The sequence below is a fragment of the Lepidochelys kempii genome, chromosome 27 (assembly GCF_965140265.1).
Source record: "Lepidochelys kempii isolate rLepKem1 chromosome 27, rLepKem1.hap2, whole genome shotgun sequence".
Taxonomy (NCBI): Eukaryota; Metazoa; Chordata; order Testudines; family Cheloniidae; genus Lepidochelys; species Lepidochelys kempii.
Window position 1 is genome coordinate 14,073,272 of NC_133282.1, and position 14,871 is coordinate 14,088,142.

Genomic DNA, 14,871 nt, shown 5'->3' on the forward strand with positions numbered 1-14,871 from the left:
ACAGAATTCTTCTTTTACAATTTCAACAGATAGTATCAATTTTATTTCTTTTAGCATTTTTTCAATTTTTATCAATTTAAATTTTCACAGTTGTGGGAAATTATGAGGAGGACCAGACAATTATTTAGTGATAGTAGATATTGAGACGTGAGATTCAAAAAGTTAACGTTTTATAACAATTAAAATCCAAATTGTCAACATCACATATCAAAATACACAGAGTAAATATCCTTAAATCAAACTCTAATAAATTCTCAAGCATTGTCTAAGTGTTGATTATCATCCATCAAAATATTTTCTCATCCGTTTGTGTATACAGTGAAATCAATATTTACTGCATTCACTGACAAAACCCTAATTCTTCCAAGCCTACATATAATTACAGTCCAATTTTTCTAATTTATCAACTCACTCACTTGTCAGATCTCAGTTAATTAATCCAGTAGCAAAAATATTTCCTTTTGTATTGGAAAACTTTTGATTTCAGTCACTCAGAAATTGAAAGGAACAAGGAGCCCCTCCCCACCAGGTTACAGTTTCCTTCCAACCCTTTAATCCCAGCATCTAGGTCACCATGCTTTTCTGAGCTTTTTAGTCCCTCTAACAACAATTTTATCCTCACTAAATCTTCCCAAAGACACCCCCCCACGGCACATGTGGGAGCATCAGGAACTCCCCCAGTGCTGAACACTAAAGTAACTTTCATGCATCCGATGAAGTGAGCTGTAGCTCACGAAAGCTTATGCTCAAATAAATTTGTTAATCTCTAAAATGCCACAAGTCCTCCTTTTCTTCATTCATGAGACTATAGTACGGGGTTTACCACCTCTTATTTAAATAGCATCATGGGGTGCACGGTCCTCAAAGCCATGCATTGCTTAAATCTCTTTAGTCCCCAGTCACCCAAAAAAAAAAAAAAACCCACCCCTTAACAAATTCCCCTCCAGCTATTTTACTCCGCCTTCCTACACCCCTTTATCTCCTACAGTTCTCTAATTCACTGACCCCCAGTTCTGACCCCACAGAAAAGACAACCCCCTCCCACCAGGGGGAACACACTCCCCTCACGCTTCCCATTAGAACTGCCCCATAACACTCCTAACCCCCGTCCCAAACCTTTTACCCCGTATTTCGGGGGGACGGTCAGCGCCCCCACATGCACCGGGAGGGGGGACAGACTATCCCTATAGCCCCCCCCCAGGCCTGGTCTCCCCTTATCCCCCGACTGCCCCATATATACACACACTCCCATACATACACCTCCTGCCTCTCTTCACCCTCACCGTCCATTACCCCCAGGTACCCCACTACTCCTGCCCCCCCACTCCTAGCAGCCCCTTGCCCCTACTCCCCCTTCAGCCTCCCCCTAAACTTACCCCGCCTCCCCCGTCTGCCCCACTCCGCTTCCCTTCCCCCTCACTCCGCTTGCCCCCCCCACTCCACTTCCCTTCCCCCTCACTCCGCTTGCCCCCCCCCACTCCACTTCCCTTCCCCTCCCCCGACTCTGCCCTCTCCCATTCTGCGCCCCCCTCCCCCCGGCCCGGCCGCTCTCCGGTACCCGCTCTCCGCGCTCCTCAGTCGCGCCCCTCCCGGCCCCACAGGCAGCCACCGCCGGCCGGCCGGGCCCACTCTCAGCCGCACCAGCAGCCGCTTCCCTGCCACCGCGGGCCTGAGCCCGCCACGCGCGGCACCCCCTCCAATCCGCCACCGAAAGGACAGGGACTGACAAGGCGGTCGTCAAATCACCGGGCGAGCAGTTACACCCGCCCTCAGAGCCTGGGGAGTGGCAGCCAAGACACCCAATCGGAGATCGGCGAGCTCATCGCCCCCTCTCCCAAACCCTCTTCAGTGACGGAGCGCGGGTCCAATGAGCCAAAGAACTGCGCCCGCCTACCCTCGCGTCTGATTGAGTGACAAACATGGGGACCAACCGTGTGGGCCACCTTGGCCGAACGACAGCATTTCTCACCAATCCTCGAACGCGCAGGTGCGCCCGCCTACCGAACAGCTTGAATAACAGCATCTCTGACCAATCACCTCGTGCAATACCACTACCTCTCCCTTTGCCCCATTGCTGTTGCCATGGGGACTGTGTGTCCTGGTCTCTAAGCAGAGTAGGCCTGTGGAGAATCTAGGCTCGGCCTGGCCATGTGAAGCCATTCCCTCGCTCCCAGGCTCTCACTAGGCCTTGCGGATCCTACTGTCACCCCTCACGGGACGCCACCTTGTAACCCTCACATGACACCGTTCCTCAATGCCGCCGCGGGGCCTCGAAACCACCTCAAAACTGCCGGCTGCCATCCCGGGGGCCTCGAAACCATGCACTGTAATCGCCGGGGGCCTCGACACCATCCACTGCCATCGCCAGAGCCTCAAAACCACCCGCGGCCATCCCAGGGGCCTCGAAACTGCCTGCTGCCGTCCCGGGGCCTCGAAACCGGCAACAGCCATCGCGTGGGCCTTGAAACTGCCCACTGCCCACCTGGGGGCCTTAGAACTGCCTTTAAACTGCCTGCTGTCGTCGTGGGGGGCCTCAAAACCCTCTCTCCCTGGACCTTTGTGTCATAAACATGTTTATCCCCAAGCAGCGAAAAGCTCATGTCAAACACACAAAGTAATGGGGTCCCCCAAACTCCTGGAGCTACCTGGGCTTCATCACCAGCTCTCTCTGGGAACTGCCCTTCGGTACCAATACACTATCCACACTGCTTTTCTGGCAGGGGAAAGACAAAACCAGGTGCAAGATCCAAGATGCCCGTTGCATGGACACATTGCACCACCCAAGAGGCTGAATTCCAGCAAAAACTTTGCCTCCAAAAATCCCTTACCCCAAAATCCTCCCGTGGAAGGCTACAGGGTAACCAAATGGCGCAGGAAATGCGGATGACCTTAGAGACTCTGGCTCCGGCCAAACAACTCTTTCCAGGAACGAACCTCGAACAAAAACATTGGCGTGCTCTAAATCGAGCGAGAGATGGGATGGCAAAGGCTGGAGACTATATGACCAAGTGTAAGGGGAGGAATGACTCCAAATGTGAATGTGGAGAGCCTAGGCAAATACTTGAACACTGCCTGGTGCAGTGCCCTCTGTCAACATCCTATACTCCCAAGGAACTATTCGAGATAAGTGATCACACCAGGTCTTGGCTGCGGTTTTGCAGCAATAAGCTATGGTGATGATCCTCTCTATTATGAATCACGCATAAGATCTCCCCAACCCCACCACAAGGCCTTGAAATGCCCCTGCCCGGCACCACCAAGAAGCCTCAATACATTCTCTCCCACCCCCAGGGAGGGTCAGATTAAGGCATTAGCGCCACACAGGGTCCCACGAAACCTTAATCCCTCTCTGGCATTAGGTGCTATAGGCCAATGCCTAGAGCTCAGCTCCTGGGCTCACATGATTACAACAGAATCTCAGCTTTCATTTAAAAAAAAAAACCAAAAAGTTTCTAGCCCTCAGGAGTGCAAAGAAAAGCTTGAAACAACAGCTCAGAGGTGTGAACTGACCCTTTCGTCTTCACTCTGAAAGTTGCTGCTATCCCCAAGGCCATGGCATGTGGCCTGCCTAGGGCCCATGTTGTCTTCATCTGGCCCTTTCCAAAATGATATTTATAAAGCGGCCAGATTCCGCCAGAACATCGCCCACGCTGTCAAAACATGTCCTTATCAAACACAGCTGCGGGGCACCCACAAGACACAAGAACAAATGGATATAAACTGGCCACCAGGAAATTTAGACTAGAAATTAGATGAAGGTTTCTAACCATCAGAGGAGTGAAGTTTTGAAATAGCCTTCCAAGGGAAGCAGTGGGGGCAAAAGATCTATCTGGCTTTAAGATTATACTCGGTAAGTTTATGGAGGAGATGGTATGATGGGATAACATGGTTTTGGTAATTAAATATTCATGGTAAATAGGCCTAATGGCCTGTGATGGGATATTAGATGGGGTGGGATCCGAGTTACCCAGGAAAGAATTTTCTGTAGTATCTGGCTGCTGAATCTTGCCCATATGCTCAGGGTTTAGCTGATCGCCATATTTGGGGTCAGGAAGGAATTTTCCTCCAGGGCAGATTGGAAGAGGCCCTGGAGGTTTTTCACCTTCCTCTGTAGCATGGGGCACGGGTCACTTGCTGGAGGATTCTCTGCTCCTTGAAGTCTTTAAACTATGATTTGAGGACTTCAATAGCACAGATATAGGTGTGAGGTTTTTTGCAGGAGTGGTGGGTGATATTCTGTGGTCTGCGTTGTGCAGGTGGTCAGACTAGATGATCATAATGGTCCCTTCTGACCTAAATATCTATGAATTTATGAGTCTGTCAAAACGCCAATGGCCCAAACCATCCAAAACATCGCTGCCACATGACATAGCTCTGCCGCGTCAAGATGCTGTTGCCTCATGCTGCGGTGACACTTTGCTAACACCAAACGGGGGCTCTGTGAGGCTGTTTTGAACGGCACGAGGTTTCAACACTGCTTCTTAGTGGTGATTTGATGCTGCATCTCAGTGATCTTTCACTGTGCTGTGGCCTCAAAATCTCAAGATACTGCACCATGGCGCACCCTCCTGCTGTGGCTGCTGTCCACAGTAAGAACAACTCTTTGCCCTCACATAGCTTCTTCATCTTCAAAGGCCTTTCCAAATGTTTATAAGGGAAGCTTCAGAACCCCACTTCACAGTGGGTAGGTTAATATTTTATGCGGATCAGCAATAGCTCAGCAGAGGACAGCGTGAACCTCTTTTTGTCCCATTCAGGAGGAACATGGGTCACCAGGCGGTTCCATGGTAGTTGGAGAAGAGTGGGCCATAAAGGCAGGGTGTCGGGTAGGATTACAGTAATTGGACTACTACAAAAGGCCGATCGGGTGCTAGAGCAGACATACCAACAGCACTTGCTTAGGAGTGTCACCAGGGATTGATGTACTATGGCACCCCAAGACAGGGTAACAGTTACAATACTATGCACAAGCAACTAAAAATGGTCCGGAACTTAAAGGTCACACTGTTTGAAAATGTTTTACCTAATATTCTTGCAAGTCTCATGTGAGACAACTAGAAGGGAATGGTTAGAGAAAATATTTTTGTAGTGTGTTTATTTTAAGTAGTTGGTGTCTACTCAATTTCACTGTTTCTTTCTCCCCGTCCGCTATCTCCCCCAATCAGTTTCCTGTGTTGTGTCTATGGATCCCAGTAACAGGAGAGAAAAAACGCCTTGTAAAAGAGAGGGAAGTGTGATGTAAAAATTGGCAGAGGGATCAGAGGCAGATGTAGGACCAAAAGTACTTTTAATGGGCTGGTTTCCAAGTTGACCATGTCCCTTTAACTGAAGCACCATGAAATACAAGCCAGTGGTTCGATTTTGAGCAAGGGCCAGTTTTGGATGCTTCTAGGATCAACGAGCTCTCCATCCAATGGCGCCATGGCGGCAAGGCTGAATAAGCCATCAGTCTCAAGTGCCATTGACAGTCTACTCCAGGAAACTGCACAAAACGATTGTAACCCTCTCTCTGTGTGGGGCTCCGTATCCTCCTCACCAACAGCCAGAACTGAACTGAAAACCAGCCAGAAAGGGCTGCAGCTGCCTTTTGTAAACTAGGGAAAGGATGTCAACTCATAAAAGGATGTCTCCCTCTAAATATCCATAGCTTCATCACAAAAAAACCCAAACTTTTTCTACCTCTCCAAAGGAGGCACAATCTATATTTCAGCACGTACACAACAGCCTCTCAAACAGCAGAGTAAATCAGACACACTAGTGAACTGGGCTGAGTGGAAAATACAACTAGAATCCTAAGATGACCCACTCTAGAAACTTTGCATTCAAAGATCTCCAAGCATTTTATGGACATCATGGAACTGAGCCTCAAACTCCCATGGGAGGTTGGTAAGTGTCGTTATCCAAAATAATTGCTGTTTAGATTGCACGGCAATACACAACCTAAAAATATTATATTGTGAGTAGATTAAATGCTCTCAATCTTCCAGACTACTGTACCCCTTTCAGGAGTCTGATTTCCTTGCATACCCGCAAGTTTCACCTGACTTAAAAACTACTTGCTTACAAAATCAGGCATAAAAATACAAAAGTGCCAGAGCACACTAGTCTGGAAAGTTGCTTACTTCCTTGTTTTTACCATATAATTATAAAATAAATCCATTGGAATATAAATATTGTACTTACATTTCAGTGTGTAGTACATAGAGCAGCATAAACAAGTCATTTAGTTTGTACTGACTTCGCTAGTGCTTTTTACATAGCCTGTTGTAAAGCTATGCTAATATCTAGGTCAACTGATGTACCCCCTGGAAGACCCCTGCATACCTCTAGGGGTATGCGTACCCCGGTTGAGAACCATTGGGTTAAGGGATTTACCCAAGTTCCCACAGTGAGTCAATGGCAAAGCTGGGAATAGAACTAAAGAATTTTGTCTGCTAGCTCTATGCTTTAACCACTGACCCATGATTCCTCATCTCAGGGTCTAATCACTGATTTCTAAGGTCTTTAATCTAGTGCCAAGGTACTTGTTGGACCATTTTTTGTCCTATGCCTTTGTTTACTTTACTGAGTTTCGGACAGTTTTAGACCAGTCACAGAGCAGTCTCCCTTAGTTCTAGGGCCTTGTCTATGGAATGTTTTGCTTTAATAGGTTGGTCAGAAACCCCCTGCAGCAGTTTTCAGATCTCACTGTAAGTCCTTCATGTTCTTAAAATGAAACATTGAATGTTGTTCATCTGTAGATCTCAAAGCACTTCACAGAGCATAGCAGTATTGCTCTCCATTCTGCATTTGGGGAAACAGGGGGGAAGCAACTCGCTCAAGGTCATCCAGCGGTAGGGTGACCAGAGAGCAAGTGTGAAAAATCAGGACTGGGGTGGAGGGGAGGGGGTAATAGGCGCCTATATGAGACAAAACCCCGAATATCAGGACTGTCCCTATAAAACCAGGACATCTGGTCACCCTATCCAGTGGGCCAGTGACTGAGCTCCACCCTATTGCTCTGTCCACTGGGTCCCTAATGCGGGACCTTTAACGTCTCCTCTTTCCATCTGCCCCTCTCTGCATGGCAGGGGAGTTTAGTGCACAGTCTGATTATTAACTATTGGATTATTCCATGAACAGCACCCAGGAGCCTTTCCGGTGATGGATACCCTGTAAGTTATTTAAATAAACTAGCAGAAATGGGCATTAGTGTCACAAATCATCACATCCCAGCAGGTTATTTGTATCTTTCCCAATTGATCCACGTTAACGAGGGCTGGGCTTCCTGCCCAAATCAACGATGGCTACTACCAACCAGCCTTGCCACGAAGTGGTGGATGCTGCTGGCTGGCTCGGCCCAACTCCATGCCACGCCACCACAAGGCAGCACTAGTCAGGAGGACAGCGAACCTACAGGGTCAGCCCCTTGGGTGGGTATGTTCCCAGTGAATCCCTACATTTGTTTAGCACCAGTGATCTTCTTTGATGCACAGAACAGGGCACAGGATGGGCCTTGGCAGGCAAGCTTTCCTCCTGCTGCCCCTCTGGGAAGGAGGCAAAAGGTGAGTCAGTCCTCGGCATCTCTGGCCAGGCTGCCACTTGTGGAAACATTTTTTTCTGAGGCGGACATCTGGGAGCTGGGCTCAGCCGACCAACTTACTGCATGTAGGTCACAGAGGGGTGCTGCCAACCTCAGCTGGATTTGAACTTGGGACGGAAAGGGTCTTCATCCTGCTACCCTGAGCCATGTGCGAAGTAGGATGATCAGGCGCCATGGAGAAGTTGTGGAATCCCCATCATTGGACTAGGGATACTTGGTCCTGCCTCATGGCAGAGGCTAGACTAGATGACCTCTTGAGGTCCCATCCAGCCCTACATTTCTATGAATATTCAGCTTGTCTCCCTCGGTTGTAGTCTTACATGGGCTGTGGAAAATGGCCCTCAACCGGGAATGGGAAGGATCATAGAGATTCATAAATTCTTAGGCTGTAAAGGACCACTGTGATCACCCGGTCTGCCCCCCTGATTTACAAAGGCAATAGGACTTCCCTGAATTAATTCCTGCTCCAGGCCAAACAGCTGTGGTTGATCAAGAGCATCTCTTTTAGAAAAGCATCCAGTCTGTTTAGTTCCAGGTTCCACCCACCCTCTATGATGGAACTTTCCCAGCAATTGTCTGAAGCTGGGTGGCTAACTGAGGGCGGATCCATCAGGAAGCTAAGGCATTTAGCAGCACCACCCAGCTGATTGCTATTTATACAATGCCATAGCTGCACAGAAAACAGCTGCCTAAAACAGACACCCTCAGCCCCTGCCCCAGGGAGCTTACAGCTTGGCAGACAAATAGGATGTTTGAGACAACAGTGCAGGCACAGGAAGATGTGAAGGCAGTGCTGTATAACTCTGAAGCCTGATGAGGTTGGGTTATGTTGAAAGGTGAGAATGGCTGGTGAGTCCTTGATTTAAAAGTAGGGGGACCAGATGTCCCTATTTTATAGGGACAGTCCCAATATTCAGGGCTTTGTTTTATATAGGTGCCTATTACTCCCCACTCACTGTCCCGATTTTTCACACTTGCTATCTGGTCACATGATTTAAAAGCCAATCACAAACCTAGGTAAAGTCAATGGATGGGCCAAACACACTTGTTCAGACTCAACAGAAGGTGCAATCAAGCCCCTTTATACAGGAAACAACAACGGCAATCATCAATGGAGGGACTACCCAAAGCACATGGCAGGTTTGTGTGGGCTGAGGGGTTTCCCTGAATATAAATGCAGGGGCTAGGAGAGTGGTTTTGCAGCTTCCTTTTGTGTGAGTTAGAGGCAGAAAGCCTGGAGAAACGTTTGTGAGAATGACCCTGAGAGAGAAGGAGGTTTTTTTGGGTGCAGCACTCACTGGAGAGGCAGACTTGGTGATTTCTGAGCAAGGAGCCTGCCTTCTGTTTGTCTCTGCTGTGTGCAGGTGAACAGGACTTTGAGTGACAGTATACAAGCCCGAGCAACGAGGACAACGCTGACACAAGTGGGCCATCGAGCACATACATAAGCCTACGTTTTATAGCTCATCACCGGTTAATGCCGGAAGGTCCGATGTAAACTCCTCCTAGCTGTTAGGAGCAGAAAAGGTGGAAGGTTGATTTCCCCTAGATGGGCAGTCCGGTCTCTGATTTCACATGCAGCCTCAGTGTCAGGATAATTAGGGTGTCAACTCCACTGGGGTTAACCACATCTACAAAGAAGAAAAGAAACAAAACTTCTCTCGAGCAAACCAGTCCCCTGAGCAGCAAAGCAACTGTGACTGCATGGAATTCAATTCTCCCCGCAGCGTAGAGAGTCCTACATAGAAAGGTTTCAGACTAGCAGCCGTGTTAGTCTGTATCTGCAAAAAGGAAGTGCAGAAGAGGGGGTGTTTGATGCAATCCAATCTAGCTGTCCCTGCATGGGTTTATTTTTAGTTTCGTTTCTGTGCCATTTGAAGGGAGTCACTAATATCCAAGTCATGTGATGATTAACTGCCGTGACTGTTCCCCACATTGGTCTGCACTTAGGGTGACCAGATGTCCCAATTTTATAGGGACAGTCCCAATTTTTGGGTCTTTTTCTTATATAGGCTCCTATTAACCCCCACCTCTGTCCTGATTTTTCACATTTGCTGTCTGGTCACCCTATCTGCACTCTTCAAAGTTAATCTGATTTGGAGATGCTAAATCGCAGCCAAGAAAGGAATTCTATGCCCCTGATCCTGGAATCCAAGCCGTGCAGTCAGAATCTTAGCGCCCACACGTAGGCCCCATGAAATCAATGGCCGGGGGCCTGCCCACACAAATCAGCTGGCAGGATCAGGGCCTGTGTAGAGACAGAGCTCTACAATTATTATTATTATTATTTATAATTCCGTAGTAGCTAGTCATGGATCAGGACCTCACTGTGCTAGGTGCTGTACAAACACAGAACGTAAAGACAGTCCCTGCCCCCAAGACCTGAAAATCTAAGCTTCCGTGATTCTGCTCAGCCAGATTTATTTGAACTTCAAGTATCAGAGAACTTCATTTATCCAAAATATGATCATGGCCCACAATACTCACCAATTGCACTGAATATTCTCTCAATTCCCTGCACCCTCATCTGTCCAGATTAATTCAGTTTTCCCAATGCCAATCACACAGTTGAGGTTTGACTGCACATCATGTAATTTAGGCCTTTCCCTGTTGCCTTGCTCTGGTATCATTTACTATATTATAGAGATAGGGCTTTGCTGGACTGTTTTAAACGTTCTAATGATGCCTCTAAATGTGGGACTGGACTTGTGAATTTAGTGGTGGGATGCCATCCGTTCAAATTCAGTCTGGATCAGTAGAGGCTAAAAGTCATTATTACCCTCTGACAGCTGTTCAGTAGAATGAGTTTGGTGGGTCTCAACTCTTAGTCAATTTCCAATGAATAAGTGTCCCTCCATTACAAGACTCTGTCTCAGAATGGACACGAATTGGCCTTTTCTTAGCAGTCTCAAGAGAGAGAAAGAGACCTCCAGCCCCTGTAACTGTTTATCCATCACCTTTCACCAACGCTTACATTCATCAGGATATTTTTTTAAGGCTTCTGCTCTCCATCCTCTTTTCACGTGCAAACGCCTTCATCTCCTGCACTGAGGTGCGTGCCTGGTTTAAGGCCTAGGCCTTTTCCCACTGACATCAAGAGCAAAACTCCCCTGGACTTCAGTAGGGCCAAAGCAAGTCCTTACTAATTGATGCATCCCTCGCATTTTGCTCCGAGTTCTGTCAGGGGATGGAAAGAGACAGCCAGCCTTCTTCAGAAGCAGCATGTGGCAGCCGGGAGTGAAAAGGTCACAGCATGCTGCAGGAAACTGAAATACCCACCCACTGGCTGAGTGGAGGGACAGCACAGCATGGGTGCGAAGCCCTTAATAATAACTATACTTAGAGACACTTCTATAGCATGTTCCGGGCCCAAGTCTGTGTTGGGGAGGTGCAGCAGAGAGGGAGCAGCTCGGAAGAGGAGTGGCTTTAAGCCACCTTTTCTTCTGCAAGATTTCAGGTAGCCCCATGGGTCAGTGCAGCTCCTGGCATAAGTAATTCTAATTCACAGTATCTGCAGCCCACAACTGCCAGAGCACAGAGCGCTTCTCCACTTCCCCTGCTGTACCCAGCACACCCGCTTTGAAGTCTCTGGCACTAGGAGGGATGGGAGGCCGAGGGAGGCCTGCCTGTGCAACCCTTGGCTCATCTCGGTGGGAGGTAGAACTTTCCCAGGGGCTGGTCCAAGACCATCTCACACCTCCCCTCTTTCTGCTCCTGGGACAAGGCGTGTTTCTTTGACCCGCCTTCTCTAGCATGAACCCAGAGCAATGTGTCTATTTTCCAAACAGAACCTAACCCAGCCACAATATGACACTCCGCTGCACACGCTTCTGCCCCGGGACAAGGCAGTGAGAGGAAAGGCCACGTGAGGCATGTGTGGGCACGTTGCTAAATGAAGTAACTGGAAGGCGCTCGGATACTACAGTGATGAGCCGTAAAAGAACCTCTATAGCATAGAAGAGAATAGAGCAAAAGCGTAGTTCCTCGGGAGAAGTGAAGTCATGTTGTTTATTGCTGGTGGCTTGTCCCCTTTATTCAAACTCAGTGCAGAATGCAGTGGTATTTTTTAAAGTGAATCAACCCATTCCCAGCACGCGCACACAGACAGACACACACGGGTTAAAACCTTTCCATTGTCCTTTTTAACCCTTCAAGTCTGGAGTCTCCCACACTGCAATATTTCCTACGGCCCCCAACTTTTCCCTCAACATATCCCATCAGTTTCCAAACAGATCCAGACAACGGGACCCTCTACATCTAACATCAGTATCTTTAGCAAGTTCATCAGGCCTCACGACAATGAATGAGCTGCTCTGGGTTTGACTAAAACAGCTCCAAAGACACAGGGCCGGATTCAGACCATGCATAAGCAAGCCCAGGACCATTGACTTCCATGGAGCTTGCACTCATTTATCCAAACTGAACTTGGCCCAATAAATTCCAGTGTGACAGGGCTTAAAGCCTAAACCTCTAATCCTGGCTCTGCCACTGACTCTTCCTGTGGCCTTAGGCAAGTCTCTGTGCCTCAGTTTCTCCCTTGGAGAAAGGTACCATTGTCTCCCTATCTAATTCACAGGGGTGTTGTGAGGCTATTTTAGATACTGTTTTCTGCATCTGACTATGAAAGGGGCTAGTATAACCTACTGGTTCAGTGACCTACATACAAGGATAAGAGCCTACTGTTGCTGCCAGTTAATAGCTTTACTCCTTTAGCACAAGTGGTAGAATTCTGTGCATTTAGTCCAGAGGGTCTTGGGCTCAATCCCCAGTGATGACCCATGTGGTGGATGGGAAGTCATTACAGCGGGTGACTCATACACACATAAAGACTTGGGTACCCAGTACAGGTTGCCCTGAAAGTCCCGATGTGACAAGGACAGTGATCAATTAGTCTCCGTGCTCAAGTGAGGACAGGACAAGAAGGGATCGGCTTGACTTGCAGCAAGGGAGATTTAGGTTAGATATTAAGAAACACTTTCTAACTCCCAGGGTAGTAAAGCTCTGGACTAGGCTTCCAAGGGAGGTTGTAGAATCCCCATCACTGGTAGGTCTCAAGAACAGGTTGGACAAACCCCTGTCAGGGATCGCCTAGGGCTACTTAACCCTGCCTGAGCGCGGAGAGATGGGTTAGGTGACTTCTTCAGATTCCTTCCAGCCCAACATTTTTATGATTCTAGGTACAAGAGAATGGTACCCATCACTGTGAGATATAAAAGGGAAACTTACTGGAGGGGAGGAAAGAGCTTTTCCTCCACAGAGAAGACTTGTGGAAGGGCATTTTCTAAAGATGGAGCTGAATCTTACAGTCCTCGCTCAGGCAGAACTCCAAGAGACAGCAGTGGCAGCGAAGCCTCAGCAAAAGTCTGCAGGACTCCTCTCTCGTGGGGGCACAGGCATGACTGGAAATTCACTATAACAGCTTCAAAAGGTCAAAGCTGAAAGGTCAAAATATGGGCCACAGCCAAGGCCAGATTTGCAAAAGAGCCCATCACTCAGTCATCAGGGCCAGCTTTTCAGCAGCCCCCTACTCCGACCCTCCACACCCAACATGCTGGGAACTTCAGAGGATCTGTCCCCCGATCACCAGTGCAGGAGTCTGTCTCCTTCCATCTCATCACTTGCCTACAATCCCAAAGGTGACAGCAAACAAGGAAATAAAACAGGTGGCACTTTCTGTGAGTCATTGAGAAATCGAGCAAGCAACCCGGTTACACCATTTCAGCAGCATCAGGATGAGTGATAAGACTTGAATTACCTCATGTCAAAAGAGAGAGTGTGGTGTGCAGGGGTGTTTGGTGTGCGGCTGAATGTTCCAGGTACAGCCTAAGAGCGCAGAGTTGTGTGTCTTAGAGGGGGCCCCAGAGAAGGAAGCTGAGAGAGAATTAGTGGGAGTACAGGAATGTGTCCTTTGTAATATTCCACTGTAATATTTTATGGTTGCTGGCAGGACAACAGGTGCCGTTGAGGACTGGCAAAGAAAGGATTAACATTAGTGTGTCTGCTGCTGCTTCTGGCATCAGTGCCAAAGGCAAATGCTGTGAACACAGCACAGACCACACTGAAAATGATTGCCCTTGAGGCTCTTGCACCTGATCTCCTAATTCCCCCTTTCAGATGTACACCCACCTACCTTGCATCACTCTCTCCAACCCGCAAACCTGTTCCACAGGAATCAGAGCTACTTCTAGAGGCATATACAACGCACGCCATCCCATAGGGACTTCGCTCTCCAGACCCCCACGATGCAGGAAGGAGGGGAGAAACAGATGCTTCCCCTGGGAGCTAATCTAGAAAAGCCCTGATCTCTCCTATCCCATCTGAATCCAGATGACAAGAGCCCTCCACCCAAAAGGCAGCACTCAGATAGTGGGTGATTAGAAAGATAGATAGATCACCTTCACCTGTCACTAAACTTTCTGATCACCCCCACTTAAGTTCCCATAACCCGAAGCCCCAGCTCGGAGTGTATTATGGAAGCCTGCCTGTCCATGCAGAACCCCATAAAACCTTGATGCTGTCCCAAGCCTCGCCAGCCAGGCTGGTTCTTGCTTCTCAGCTGTTCGCTCCTGTGTCTCGCTCATTCACTTACAAGCCATTTTCTCTCCTGTGCCAATCCCAGCCTGTTCCTGGGCCCAGCTGTGAGTGTACACAGACACACCCATCCACTTTCTCTCTCTCCCCATGCTCTGCCCTGGATTCTTCTGATGCTTCCATGTGTCCCATCCATAGGTGACACAGAGGCCCCCTGAGTTTGAGCCGCTGGACCCAGGGATCGGGTTAGCCAGGAGCTCTTCCACAGTGGAGCTATAATCCTTGTCGTCCCACGCCTGCTGCGAAGACACACCTCTGGGCCATCTGCCAGGCCTTCACCTTCCACCTGCCCGCCACCCCAGGTGACACATACATAACTATATGGACTCACCTAAACAGCCAGATCCTCCCATCTTCCCTGATTAGGGGGGACGTGGGGACACAGCTCTCCAGATCACCCACATTACTACAGACTGCCCTGGGGTGCCTGAGAGTACCCCCAGATCCTTCCTATTATTGCAGGGTGCAGGGGGGAGCCCATTTAGGGAATAGCCCTCCCCCCCTTTTCTCTCTCCCCCCCCCCCCATTGCTGACTGCAGAGGAGACAGTTTGATGGGGGTAGAAGGGGGGAGGAATCACCCTAGGTCCCGCCATTATTTCTGTGTGGTGGGTGCAGGGGAGGACCCTGATTTTCGCTACAAGCCCCCCTCATTATTGCAAGGCTGTGGGGGTAGATTCTCTAGTATTGCGGGGTGGGG

The 14,871-nt window shown here is 48.8% G+C and overlaps 1 protein-coding gene across 7 annotated transcripts in view; it reads right to left on the reverse strand.

Moving 5' to 3' along the window:
• NFE2L1 (NFE2 like bZIP transcription factor 1) overlaps positions 1–1,713 on the reverse strand; it is a 34,187-nt gene extending 32,474 nt beyond the window's left edge. For 6 of the 7 annotated variants that reach the window (XR_012156407.1, XR_012156408.1, XR_012156406.1 and 3 more), the window contains exon 1: positions 1,559–1,713. The gene's annotated coding sequence lies outside the window, so the exon portion shown is untranslated. Of the gene's footprint in view, positions 1–416; positions 911–1,558 lie in introns of those variants that run through there. The other variant, XR_012156410.1, reaches the window with a different exon arrangement.
• Positions 1,714–14,871: the final 13,158 nt, after the last annotated feature.